The sequence below is a fragment of the Dicentrarchus labrax genome, unplaced genomic scaffold (assembly GCF_905237075.1).
Source record: "Dicentrarchus labrax unplaced genomic scaffold, dlabrax2021, whole genome shotgun sequence".
Lineage (NCBI taxonomy): Eukaryota > Metazoa > Chordata > Actinopteri > Moronidae > Dicentrarchus > Dicentrarchus labrax.
In genome coordinates this window covers 28,879,070-28,892,979 of record NW_026136706.1, presented here as the reverse complement: position 1 = coordinate 28,892,979, position 13,910 = coordinate 28,879,070, and the positions used below count along the sequence as shown (strand labels likewise).

At 41.0% G+C, this 13,910-nt stretch overlaps 1 long non-coding RNA gene across 2 annotated transcripts in view; it reads left to right on the top strand.

Moving 5' to 3' along the window:
* LOC127365400 (uncharacterized) overlaps positions 1–12,576 on the top strand; it is a 177,316-nt gene extending 164,740 nt beyond the window's left edge. For both annotated transcript variants that reach the window (XR_007885204.1, XR_007885203.1), the window contains exon 2: positions 12,393–12,576. This is a non-coding gene — a long non-coding RNA (uncharacterized LOC127365400). The remainder of the gene's footprint in view (positions 1–12,392) is intronic.
* Positions 12,577–13,910: the final 1,334 nt, after the last annotated feature.

Genomic DNA, 13,910 nt, shown 5'->3' with positions numbered 1-13,910 from the left:
ATGTGTTCACTGGGGGCTAAATTGCAGCATGATTAAACCCTAAGCAGGGGTACAGGAAGCATTGAAGAAGAAGAATTGAAATTATAATAATTATTTTTAGTCTATTAACATACACCAAGATACAAAACATGAAGGAACGCATCACCCCATTACTGTTATGTGAGTGCATAAGGATACACACAAACACAGGGGCTTCACTCCGCTGTGGTGACAGACAGACAGATAGCTGGCGGCAGTCCCAAAGCTTTATGGAAGATTCATTAGGCAGTAATAAAAGTCCAGAGTCAATAGTCCTCTTTAATCACTGTGTGGTTAGTGTGTGCCAGTGGTTGGCAGAGTCCTACAAATCCACATTCAAGAAAGAGTAATAATAGTCACATCCAAAATGCCTCAGGTAAAAATGGAAATTACAATTTGAGAAACCTGATCAAGTAAAAGTAGAAAAGTACCTAACTTCAATAACTTACTCAAACTACAAGTTACTTTCCATTTTAATATTTTTTAGGGTGTGATTACTTCTGCAATTATGAAAATAACATCGGTTTCTCCATCATTGCATCTTGTATCTGAGTCATTGGAGAGAAAGATAGAGACACTGGCCTATTTGCACCAAAAGAGATCCCTGTTGGGTCTGGCAGACAACCACACCTTGGACACACACACACACACACACACCGAAGGACCACCTGACACCTGCCCTTGTCATGTCCTAATTGAGTTGTGCATTGAATCTTGAGAGGAGACTTATGAGCCGTGCTGCTGACAGACCCAAAGACAGATTGGCGGAGCACCTGACACACAGAAATGCTGATACGCAGATGTACAGGCAGTCTGTCAGACAGTTGGAGTAGTGATGTAAAACAAACTGCTGTAAAGAGAGGATTACAAGACTGTATTTCAGCACATCACCCAAGTTCACCTTGAATTGATGATGCAATAAGTCCAAACATGGGCTTATTCCATAAAAGGATTTAGGGTAAAGGAGGGCAAACCCACAAACAATCTAGGACACCATCTTATCAATATGACAGTGTCTTGTGTCTGAGAGTGTTGACATGTTGCAATGAATAGAGAAAATATTATTTTTATGTCTTTTGCACAATTTTTGTAGCACTGTCTGAATAAAACTTATTTTCCCAGTATACTCTTCTCCCCTAAATATGTGGTTTGTAGTATGTCATCAGGGTATGGTGGTGGTGGTTGCATGCCCCTATAACCTTGGAGCTTTGTTGTCAAGGGCAACCACTCTTTATTGTCTCCTAAGGCAAGTTGGTTCCAAGTGAGGGGCCAGACCTAGAGTGGTCCAAAGACCTCTTTGGATCAGTATCAGACAGAAGTGCAACCTAACTAAGGCCCCTTCTGGGACAAGGCCTAGGAGGACATCTTGCTGCCAACTGGGTGGTAGTTGTACGGATCCCTGGCTCCAAAAACTGGATCTTGACACATGTAATGTCATCTCTCTAGAGGGGAAAGAGCTAGATAGATGGAAGGTACCAACTAGATATAGTTGGACTCACTTCTGGGGACTGGGGCTTAAATCTGCTTTTCAGCTGGTTAGTTTTTGGACTCTTTACATGGTGTCAGGACTCCACCTAGGATATGCGCATGTCTATTAGGGAGCCTGATCTAAACCTGAGTAGTAGAGTCTGTGCTTGTCACAGACTGTTCATAACAAATACCATGTTTAAGCATACAGGAGTTATAGTTGTACCTAATACCCAAACACATTTGGTGCTCCATGATTGACTTTGTAATTGTATCATCTGATCCACAGCTGTGTCTTGGACACTTGGGTGAAGCAAGGAGCAGAGTTGTCAGCTGATCATCATGTGGTGGTGAGTTATATCAGGTGGCAGGGGATCTGTCAGACAGAGCCAGTAAACCCAAATGTGCAGTGAGGGTGAACTGTAAACATCTGCCTCAGGTCTATGACTGAAAAGGTTTACAACTCCCACCTCTGACAGAATTCTCTCTGTAACCCAAGGGAGTTTGGGTGTATGGAATCTGAGTTGGTCATGTTCGAAGACAGTACAGAGGCTGCTGCACAGATTTCTGGCCTGGTCATAAGTACTGGTCATGAGAACAACACCAACAGTCAGAACAGAAAGTGGTCCAGCTGAAAAAGGGGGCTTTTTAGGCTTGATGAGCCAAAGAAGCTCCTCAATAAGTATAGACGTGGTGAGAATCCGGAGGGATTGCAGTTTCTGCTTACACGAAAACACAAAATATGGGTATGGAATGAGTTTCTGAAGGTCATTTGGATTTTTGGCTTCAAATATTTTTGGCAACTCAACAAGGCCCTGCCTCCACTGATGTCCTGGGACAAGATCAGAACTAACGGAACTCTTAGAGGAACTAAACCTAACCTCGCACATTGTAGAGGAGGTAGAGTCAGATGAATTATAGAAAGCCTTGGCTATTTTTTATTTTTTTTTAATCATAGTCATCTGTTGATCTCATTGGACCACAACCATAGTGGGGCAGTTTACAGAGAGGTTAAGAATCAGTGTGGTGCCATGGTACTCTGTTTAGTTTAAGGGTCTTGTTTGCAAGCGAAGGTAAGGCAGATTGGTATGTTTTTAGCAGTGATGTATGAATTGTACTAGTCTGTTGTGAATAGGAAGCTGAGGCTGAAGATTAAGCTTCCTGTTTACTAGATGATCTATGTTGCAACTCTGACCTGTGATCATGAGCTCTGGCTAACGACCAGATCACAAATACAAGTGGACACAAAAAGTTTCCTTTGCAGGGTGTCGGGGGTTCACCCTTGGAAAGAGGAGCTCAGAGTCATAAGGAACCCGATGAGTGAGTTCTGGCATATGAGCAAGTTCACTCCTGGAGATTATATATCCCACCTGGCCTGAGAATAGAAACATGAAATGAGCATGTGTAGCACATGTATACTCTAATACAACCCTATTAATGCTACTGGACCAGTTCTAGGTTCTACGGAGTGGGGTAACGATACAAAATGAAACCAGAGAGCAGGTACTTTAAATACAAAAGCCGGCAGTTTACTGAAATTTTACATAGACAATACACATAACAAATATTTGAACCAGTGAATAGTCCTGCAGGTAACAAAAAGTAAAGTAGGACTCACTTTCCTTTTTTTTCTTCACCTAGGTTTGAAATAATTTAGTTCAGATATATGTATATGTCTATAAGTAACTATCTTATGTTAATAGGCTGTATCTATTTTTGGTTCCTTCCTACATCCTTGAGTAAACTCTTTTTTCTTCCCTTCACAAGTAAGAAAACAAATAATATTTACACCATTTCCAAAAATCTTATTCAAGTCAAACACTTTAAATCATAACTTTCACAATTATGAGGACAGAATACAGTATGAAGTAATACTTCATTTCAGTTCAAGTTCAGTTCCACTCTTGTGTTTCATTTCAGTTCAGTTCAGAGAGAGAAAGGGGGAAAAAAAAAAACCCACCGCCCAAGAGTCCCCCTTAGAAAGGGGATCCTGTCTGGCGATGGGGGTTGTTTAAATTGGGTGGGTTGGTTTTTCACGTGGGGGGGGGGGGGGGGGGGGGGGGGGGGGGGGGGGGGGGGGGGGGGGGGGGGGGGGGGGGGGGGGGGGGGTGTGTGAGAAATAACCCCAACACTCCTACCACTCTGGCAGCGAGTTTACCAACAGTCCACCAAGAAATTATTCTGACTACATAAACCAGGACAAAGTTTTATAATTACTGTGAATCGTAACATCACTGCCTGAAAATGGCGAAGGGACTGTACTTTTCTCCTGCTGTCAGGCAATTAATCACACACCTTTGCTTTACATAAAATAAATTTCCACATTCTTACACAAACACAATATACATTCATACCTTATTTCCTTAACAAACCAAACAATATTAACTGCTTCAACACACACACAAACCATAATCATAACTACTTCTTGCCCTAACCCTAACCCTAGTCTTAACCCATAGCCAAAAAAACCCATCTTTTTCCTAAATCGAGGCACGGCTTTTGTTGGCAACTGGACAAACCATGCCCAATTAATTAGTCTTAACTGATCTGAAATGTGTCCCCGAAGGTAGCCCAAGTCAGACTACTCCAACACACACACACACACACACACACACACACACTCTCTCTCTCTGTCTGTGTTTGTCCCTGTCATTCCCAAGCAGTTAAAGTTTCAACAGATTAACATATAGCCTCACTGGAAAAGTCATCTTGTCAACTGAAACCATGTGCTTGGTTATTGAATAACTCAGGTAAGCCTAGCTTGGCTAAAGCAGAACATTTGTAATGATAAGAGCCAATCCAGATGGCTAATTCAGCTCCTGATAGCTAGACGTGTGTGCATATAATATCAGCCTAGTGGAAACTGAAACACAAGGCCGGGAAACCTTTCCACTCGGTATTGGCATTGTCCGTGTTCTCACCACTTACAGCTTCTTTGAAGCCACAGACTCCTATTTGAACTCTCCCCGTCTGCCTCCACAAGTCCTCCATTCAACTCGCATTCAAACATACGGTTAATGCTAATTCATTTTACTAAACAAAAAATGCAATTAAAAAACTTGAAATGTGTGAAATGATTCCTCTAAAACAAAATATCATTCACTATTACACTCCCTGTGAAATCAGACATCAGAGACAGTGAATGCTCCATTACTAATGCTCCATTACTAATGCTTCCCATTCACAGAGCTTTCATACAGTCCTGTGATGAGTCTTACATCATGCAGGGGATGTGGTTTTGGCAGTGTGTTGCTGTGGTCAGCTCTCAGAACAGATATGATAATGCTGCTGTCCTTGACTACTGGTAAACAGTGTTTTGTTATGTGCTTGTGACTGCTGAGTTGCTAGTTACACCAGATATTTATTCTACAAACATGTGATATGGTGATGGTTTGTTTTGTAAGATTCAGCATTATCCTAAAATCAAATTTTTGTATTCTCAACATAAACACAGAGTTAAAATGAGTGTTTGAGTTGAATATCAAGAAAATGTGTGGATGACAACATTTATAAATGCAATCACCAGAAAAAACAACTAAAATCTCCCTTGAAGGACAGCTCTGACACTAAATTGTGTCTAATTTAGGCGATTGGTTTTTGTAGTATGTGCTCTATTTCCAACACTTCAGACTTCCCGGCAGACAGTGCCAAGCCTTTGTCAAGGAGACGCACAGAGAGGACACACCTGGAGCTCAGAGATTCTTGGACCTCCTCTGCATGGTTGACCTTGTCCTTTTTCTCTACCTTGGACTCCTTTTGCCGTTGAACCAAAGTCAGGTCAGTTGTATTTATATTAGTCAAAAATAAAACTTGACTTAGAGAGCTTTCCAATCTGTATCGTGCAATATCAGAAAGCCTCCACCTTAAACTACTCAACTGGCACCGGAGCTCCAACTCATTATTAATAATACTAAGCTTGCCCTAAGAAATGTCTGGGCCCCTAAAAACATACAATGGGCCCAACCCAAATCTGCTTGACTCAACACATTCTCCCGCTCTCTCCTATGTGAACACACTCAATGATGAGCGCTACATAGGCACACACAGGTGGTGGTGGCTCCTTCATTGATGCTAACTATCTCTCTTAGTGTCGTGGCTATCTTTGGTCTCTTCAGCCTGGCTGGGAGCAGCTTTCTGAGATGACTAAAAGAAGCAGGTCATTTGGGTTTAAAGCCCTTGCCAGATCCTTGTTTTCTTCTCCTTTCTTCTCTGGGATCTTGATTTATGGCATAGCATGGAAATTAACTCCAACATTAGTTAGTAGTAAGTTTAGATCAGTATATTTCGCAGGTCATACGACCAGCAGCCCGCGTCGCACTTTTGCCGCTTGGAAGTTGCAGGAGAGGGTTTTTTCATTTTAAAACAGGCAAATTGTTAAAGCAACAATAAAAATAAACATTTATTTTTGTTGTTTTAATACACTGTAAAAAATGTGTGCTGATTTTATGATGAAAAACTGTCAAACCATGACAGTAAAAGACTGTAAACTTAGTAAACTCAGTAACAGTAAAACACTGTGATGTCTAATGGCAAAGCCTTTATACAGCATTTTAAAAGGAATTTATAGAGAATAAAGTAGTTGTTTTATATTACAGACTTACAGACTAAATTGCACTGAAAACCACCATCATAGCATTCAAGGGAATTTTCAGATGGTAAAAAACTTTTACACTGTAAAATATTGATCAACACTACTAATATCCTTGTATCTTAACAGTAGGAAGTTCTACCATTTTTATTACATAAAGTTCTGGAAACCACAGCTGCCAGTTTTTTTACCATAAAAATAGCATGGTTTCTTTTTTACAGTGTAAGTAAGAGTGAATATTTTTGTTCAAAATAAAATTTGATTATCATTACTTATATTTAGGATGAAAATGATTATTACTGGCCTTCAGAGAGCTTTCCCCTTTTCCCATCTAGCATCTAGCAGTGTAGTTTCAGTTTCAGATTGCAATACCCTCGCCTCACCTTCTCATTCCAATTGTGAAGCAGAAACTACAGTGCAAAAGGCCCTATCTTGAGCCAGTTTTTGGTTTGCCTGTTCTGGGCTACTGTAGAAACAAGGCAGCTCAACAGGGTGGAGTCCGCCTCTATAGATAAAAGCGGCTCATTCTAACATAATGAAAATTAAATGATTCAGGTGATTATTCACTAATGAAAAGAAACCTGGACCTTCAATACTGGTGAGAAATGCATATCTCATGATCCTTGAATCAAAGCAGGATTTACAAATGTGTATGAAGATATTGTGAGTACTTTATGGCGTTCACTAATACATTTTTAGATCCACAAACAAATAATTGAAAACATTTTGAAATTCTACATAAATCAAGTTGCACTTAAAGACAACAAGCGTTCTATGGATCGGAGGCTGGGAAAAGAGTCTCAGAAGCCTGTAAACCAAGTATCAGGTGGTCCATGGACACACACACACACACACACACACACACACACACACACACACACACACACACACACACACACACACACTCAATTTGCAAATATATATTCAAAAAATGTTGCTATGCACAGGAAGCTGTTATTAGATTAATGAATACTGTCTGGGTTGTATTTATCAGTAAATGTTTTTGATATTTCTTCACTACGGTTGGTGTATGTTGAAAGATGCATCTGTTCCCAGCATTGAGACTAACTTCTCTCCATGCATTCCCTCGTTGCTTGTTGAAGGTGTGTCCATTGGTAATGTTTTTTTGGGTTAAAATGTGTGTACACTTCACTTTTCAAAAGCCCAGGAGTTGGGACCAGTGCCGTACCAGCAGACCAGCTCTCAGCCACATGACAATGTTGCATACTTGCTGACTGTGCATTCATGTTGTCTCATACACATTTGACTGGAGACCTGTTGTCATGGCTACGTGACTGCAACCTTTCTTGCTGTCATTGCATGTTTGTAAGTTGTTACGCTCCCTGTGTGCTGATTTGAGTGTGTATGTGTGTACAACAGATGCTCCACTGATTTGTTTTGCAGATTTCTCCCCCCTGTTTTCTTCTCCCCCCTCTTTCTGTCCCTCTTCTACTCTCTCATTCTTTCCTTCCTGCTTCTTTATCTTACACCACTACGTCAAACCAAGCTGGTCTGGCAAGACCTTAAACCAGCCCCATCTTTTTCTCTCTTTATCTCTCTATCTCTCTCTCCCCCAGATGCATTCCAGTGAATGTCAGAGATAATATGTGATAATTCTCCTTCTTCAGACTGATGGAAATGAATGTCCCCTTCACTGTCTTGATGAATAACGCAGAAAGGAATGATGCTACCAGCAGCCTCACTCAGTCCATGTGCTGTGTCTGTGTGTGTTTTTAATTGTATTTATGCCTTTTTTTTCTTTTTCCCTACATGCACAAAGCAAGGGTGGAGCTGTAGCTGTAGCTGTTGACCTCAGAACTGAAGTGTCCTGCAGACTGTCTAAGCCAGAGCTTATCCCCAACAACAGCCCTGAGGAGGCAGTAATGACCATAATGATGATGAATGATGCAGTGAAATGGTGACAGGTGGATTTCTGAAGTTTGCTTAAGAGAATAAATGGTTACAATTGTCTGTGAGCCTGTATCCTAATGTATCATTGAAAAAGAAAACAGCATACGATTTATCACACGCCCGTATGCACCCATGCATTCCAACCAAGACTTTACCTCTCAAAGAAAACGCACACCATTGGGGGATTGTGTGTGTGTGTGTGTGTGTGTGTGTGTGTGTGTGTGTGTGTGTGTGTGTGTGTGTGTGTGTGTGTGTGTTTTTTCCCCTGACCTTTACTCCACTGAGACCAGGAAGTTCACTATAGGCCAGGTCTCAGACCTGTTTTGGAATAATGATGAAGATGTTTTTCTTTCCAGTTCTGTCCTCTTCCTGCCTAAACATCATCACCCAAATGATGATTCCATCTCTTTTAATAATAGTAGCTAATATATTTTCTTTTCACTCCTTTACTGAAAAATGCAGGCGACTTGCAATTCTTTGAAGAGAGGGCACTAACGGATCTAATTAGCCACAGTTAGATTTGGTTAATCCTGTGTGTCTGAGGACTGATGGGGCTCATTACCTTAACAATCAGGAAATGCCTCTCTGAATGAGCTTTCCTTCCTTCTCTGAGCCGCAGTAGCAGCAGAAAGTGTTAGCAGAGCTTCCAGGTGATCGGTGTGGCAGACGGCACACAAAAGTGCTGGAGAAAAAGAGTGTTGGTTTAGGTAAATAGATGAATATGAACCTGTGCCATCAAGAAGAAGACTCAGAGTGCAAAAGTACAAATCAAACCGTATTATTGAGGCAAAGACCAGCTATTGTTTGTCCCAGCCTCCATCAAGCTGCAAGCTTAGTGCAATAGAGCAACATGCAATACAGCACTTAGCACTTTAATTCTTACAGTTTCCTTTTTGGCTGCCTACTGTCAGTGTCAAATGCATAGTTAAATGTCATGTTTTATTTGTTTTTTTTCAATGTTTTTAAAGTGAAGTAACAGATTATAGCACTGTGCTTGAGACAAAAAGAGTTTACTCTACTCAACACTGCCATAATTAAAAAGTCCTACAGATGGAATCAGAGTGACGTTGCACTAACAACAGTCACTTCCAGGTAGACCACTGGCAGCTGATTTGAATTGTGGAGATACATAAAATCGGCAAATGTGTTTATTTCTGTTGTTATTTTCTATAACTATATAACTGTAACATTTAAAGTTATATAGTTAAACACGGTAGTCCGACCTATCTGGCAATTCTGCTGTGCTTATTTTTTAGCTTTGCTTTGATAAACCAACAGTGACATCTCACCCCATGGTCAGACTAATGTTAGCTGCTAGTTGTGGGTAAACTCAAGCTTTAATCTTCTTTTGTGTTTGACCAAGCCAGAAGAAACCATCATCAGTGTAATTTTTCTTGACACTTGTGCAGTCAGCTCTAATTTCAAGAAACCAGCTAGAACATTTGTGGAACATTCCCATTTCTATTGGAAACTGGTGGATTGTTTTTACTTGTTTTGAGAAAAGAATTTTAGGACTCAATAAATATTACTAAGTAAGTTCTTGCACATCAAAAAATCATATAGATATGTGGCAGATCAGAAAATCCTGCACCTTCAATCATGTGTACCCACATTATTTACAATGTCTCTTAGATTCTCATCAGATTCATGTTTTACAAGTGATCGATGGCATGCATGATATTTGGTTCTTTCACATGACTCAGTAACATGAAAATTACTCAGAGGATAGGATAAGGATATTTTTTGCAGTGATAGCCTAAGTTGTGTTAAACGATGTGACCTGTGTATCTAGTTTAGACTAAACCCAGAAAAGAATTTTGACAGAAGGTCTTTTTTGGGGGGATAAAGTCTTACATGAGAGGAGTAGTCCACTGGTTTAAAAGTCATCACCCAGTGAGGATGAAAAAATGTAACAGTGCTGTTTAAGCACTCTGACTTTTGGCAGCTAGGCCAGTATGTTTCATCAGGAATCTGTGACTCCCAGTCTGACTTACAGCTTTCTCAGTTAAACTCTACTCCACATAATTTACTGTTCATGACAGATATGTTCGCTAGAGTTCAGAGAGGACAGGAAGCATGCAGTGTCTTGTTAAGGCCTCCCGTGGAACTTTCTCCGTTTGTTTGTGCTGCGAGGGAGGACGGGATGATAGATAGAGATCTCAGCTTGTACAGGAGGGGTAATTAAATATTTGTATTCTACTTCGTTTAAGAATGCTTGATTCTGATTGGCAGAATTGATTGAAAAGATTGAAATGGACGAATTCATTGTCAATTTTAATCTATTTGGAGTAAGGAAGACATTTGAGGACTGGTTAAAGAGCGACGAAGACGACGGAATGACAAAAGCAAAAGACAAGACCCAGGGTACCCGTTTCTGAGATCTGACAGATGAGGAGCTGCGTACAATTGAAGACAGGGCCCTTGAATCAAACACGAAAAAGGCAACTGCCTTTGCTATAAAGGTTTTCACCGAGTGGAAGAGCCACCAACAGGATAGACTGACAGTGACAACTGACCCAGACACCTGCAGCGCCAAAGAACTAAACGAATTGTTAGTAGGCAAGCCATACAGTGTGGCAACGATGACCGGCATCCATAGACCGCGGAACCGGGGGGGCAGTGATGGACACCCAACCACATGTCTGGTACTCCACACAGCCGATGGGGAAGAACTACCTGGGGGACATGCTTCCACGATTGTCCAAAGCAGCTGGTCTGACCACCAAATACACCAACCACAGTCTTAGAAGCACGGCTGTCCGTCGTCTGTCTGAGGCCAGGGTGGAGTCCAGACAAATCATGTCTGTTACGGGACACAGGTAAGCCTAAGCCCAGGTTATAAATTAATTGTGGTAATAATAACCTGAAGCCTACCTGAAGCCTACTGCAAATTTTGCGTTTGCATTTTTTATTAGTTTTTTTGCAGGTGTGAATCCAGCCTCAAAAGCTACTGGGCGCCATCCAACATGGACAAAAAAGTTTGGAGTCGGGTGTTGTCCGCACCGCAGCAGGCCTCCGCAGCAAGCATAGTCTCTCCCCCCCAAGCTGCGCAATCCTCTCGGCCTACTTCGTCCGATTCATCTTTCTCTGCCATGAATTTCCCTATGCCCTTCTCTATGTCTCATTTTACCATCAATGGGAATGTCCAGTTTAATACACATAAATGAATCGCCTGAATCGCAATAATTTTGTCATACATTTATTGCAAATAAAAATTATTTGGAATAAGGAATGCATGTTTGATCGATCATAATTAAAGCTGACTTGATACAATGTAGCAACTATGGTATTAAACCAGTGAACCAGATGCAGCCTTGTGCGGTTGCTATAGAAACTAATTAGCTACAGCTGAGCTAACATTATTCACCGTAGTTCTAAAGGAGACTACTTTTTGAGGGAGATGAACTCAAACAGAGTATACATTTAATAAGCATGCAATACGAATAAGAAAAAGCATAATTATTAAAGTATTTGAATTGTTTTATTATGTTGGCAAGCAAGAAGTAGAATAAACGGGATAATCACCTCAAGCCAGGGCAATAAACAGTTTGATTTACCCGGCTTGTGGAAGGTGACCGTAAGCCGTCCACGAGCCGGGCATATCAACCTGTTTATTGCCCTGCCTTGAGGTGATTTTCCCTTACTCATTTGACAGTTATTTATTATCCATCCACCAGAAAGATTCAGCCGATGAAAGGTGTATTTGCAAAAGGAAATCCTGGTTCCTTCTTAATCTTTTGCGTTACTGAGGGGTGGGCGATTATATGAATTATGAATGATGTGAAACTTGGGGTCACACACCTACAATCCTACTAAATTAAACACACGTTCATTCACTCTTTTAAAGCCCGTCCCACTCCTATTTATTGTCCCATTCTTGCCCCATAAATCTGGGCAAGAATGGACAGAGCTGTGGAAAAAAAGCATAAAACACTTTGTGCTACACTTTCTTATTTTCTGTCTGTCTCTCTCTCTCCCCCTTCACACACACACACACACACACACACACACTCACCAGCTATGTGGCTAAGACAAAGCACTTTGACCACCCCTGTCCTTTGTCAAAGAGAGGACAGTGTCTGGGTCGTTCTCACTGCCTGTATTGGGCTGTAATTATGCGGGGTCAGGGTGATTTGATGGATGCCCTGCAGGCTCTACTGAAAATGAAACAGTCTCATTTAAGTTCTGCCCTCTAGGATAAAGGCAGAGACTTTGCCCTGAGGTGGCACTTGCAGTAGTAACTCTTTAGGTAAATGCAAAGTGTTGACACAAGTGCTTTGAAGAAACTTTTCACCTTTCTGTTGCTATTACTGCTGTCATTCAAAACTGGGTCTGTTAAACACATTGGAAATATTAGGTATTGCTTACACTAATTATTTTTCAGATTCAAATTAGTTTATTGTCCTAGGTTTCTGCCTTTTAACAGGCAGTTTTTCCTTGCCCTTGTCGCCAAGTGCTTGCTCATGGTGGTACTGTTGGGTCTCTGTAAATAATGTTATAAAGAGTTCGGTCTAGACCTGCTCTATTTGAAAAGTGTCCTGAGATAACTTCTGTTATGAATTGGCGCTATACAAATAAAATTGAATTGAATTGAATTTATTGTCCATTAAATTAGCATAAAATAGAAATTAATCTTTGGCATTGGAATATGTCAAAACACACTATACATAACAATGCATCAGAAAACAACACACAGAAATTCGATGTCACGTGTAAAAAGTGACTTAGTGGCAAGTGACGGTAATCAAAGTGAACGAAAACAACACTGGTTTGGTCATAATAAACCCTAAATTCACTGACATAGACAGAAAAAACAGCAGTTTTAGTCTCTAATGGCTCTTATATACCGACCTGTAGCGTGACAATGTGATGTCACGGGAGTGCTGTAACTATTTATACTTGCGCGTGGTGGTCGCAACACTAGTTGCAGTCTTCTCCTGAACAGAGGTGTCGCAACTGAGGAAAGGCTACGGACTTTGCTATTTCTACGCACTAGAAGAAGAAGAAAAAGGTAAACAATGGCGACCTCTTTTTTGATTTTCCAAATCGGTCACGGAGGTTCCTCCAAATTTTCCGGCATATGGCCTCCTCTTTTCTGGCACCTCTGGGCATCTCTGTGTTCCTTCATTGAAGGATTATACAGATGCCTGTAGAGGCGCACTTGCTCGGAAAGCTTGCCCTCGAACTCGTCCATCTTCCTGTTTCTGCTTTGGCGCGCTCAGCTGAAAAAAAAAGAGTGCTAGCGAGATCTATGTCATTTTGACGTCACACTGTCGCGCGACAGGTCGGGAACGGTGAGTGTATAAGAGCCTTAACATGCACGTTGGCCAGACTGGCTATGTAAAGAAACCACAGAGAGGCTGTGATAGTAACACAGGCAGAGCGAGTGTGACACCATTCTCTGCTCAGGACTCCATGACTCTGCTATATTGTTACATAGCTAACAGTTATTTGCTGTTATGTTAATGTTTTAAATCTGATATATATAACTTTTAACTGTGATAAAAACCAAGAAGTTTAATTTAATGTTAATTCTGCAGCTTAAAGGTGCTTTTTAGCCAACTTTAGCACAGTTTTGGTTTTATAGCACCTTTACTGTATGTTCAGTCTATTCTCATCTTCAAATATGGCTTCTCAATTGGAAAGCAATGGTTTATTTTAAACTTTTTTTTTTTGCCTTTTCATGCCTTTATTAGATAGAGACAGTTGAAGATTGACAAGAAAGGTGGGTAGAGAGAGAGGGGATGACACGCTGCAAAGGGCCGCAGGTTGGGTTTGAACCCGGGCTGCTGCAGCAACTCTGTATATGAGTCACCAGCTCTACCAACTGAGCTAACCAGGGGGCCAGCAATGGTTTATTTCTGTAGATTTCTTCCAGTAAGTCATTCCAACCTTGAAGAGGAATATAATGTGCAAGTGAACTATT